The 631-nt window shown below is 60.1% G+C and overlaps 1 long non-coding RNA gene across 1 annotated transcript in view; it reads right to left on the bottom strand.

The window, feature by feature from the left end:
* The window catches only part of LOC102382537, a 2287-nt gene that overhangs the window by 1073 nt on the left and 583 nt on the right, over nucleotides 1–631 (bottom strand). The window contains exon 2 of the long non-coding RNA XR_003092299.1: nucleotides 88–172. This is a non-coding gene — a long non-coding RNA (uncharacterized LOC102382537). The remainder of the gene's footprint in view (nucleotides 1–87; nucleotides 173–631) is intronic.

Consider the following 631-nt stretch of genomic DNA (forward strand, 5'->3'; position numbering starts at 1 on the left):
CGAGGGGAGTATGAGCAGGTTGGGTAGGGAGTGGGGTCAGGGGCAGGGCCGGGGATTGGGAGGACCCTCCACCAGTGCAGGACTTACCATGTGTCCAGAGCTGGCAAGGCTGATGGCTCGCCATGGTGCTCCCTGTCACTGACGGCATCTGGCTCCACCCGGTGTCTACATCCTGTGATGAGTGGCAGGTCAGTGCTCAGCCAGGGACCTGGCCCCAGAGAGGAGCTGGATGCTGGTGGTGGTATGGCTGGCTGCTCCTCATGGCAGGCCGTGGGGCTGAGCCAAGGGCAAGGCAGTCATTGAGCAGGACTTTCTGAGCTGCCAGTGAGTGCAGCAGCTGGGGAGGTGTGTGGGGCAGAGCACTGAAGGTCTGAGGGCACCTCCTCCAGTCACCCATCACCACAGATGTCAGGGTGGGGTGTAGGCAAGGCCAGGATGCCCCTGCTGGTGGCACTCACAGAGGGTGTGTCTTATCTCCCGGGGCACCAAAATATAGGTCAGCTGCTGCATGAAGGGCATGGTCTTATGGGCATGACCAGACTGATGATTTAAATTGGTCATCAAGGCCTTGGCCATCACATGGCACTGCTGTGCTGTCTGAGCGTGGCCTCATGCATGCATCCTAGCTGAG

Source organism: Alligator sinensis, unplaced genomic scaffold (assembly GCF_000455745.1).
Source record: "Alligator sinensis unplaced genomic scaffold, ASM45574v1 scaffold1492_2, whole genome shotgun sequence".
Taxonomy (NCBI): Eukaryota; Metazoa; Chordata; order Crocodylia; family Alligatoridae; genus Alligator; species Alligator sinensis.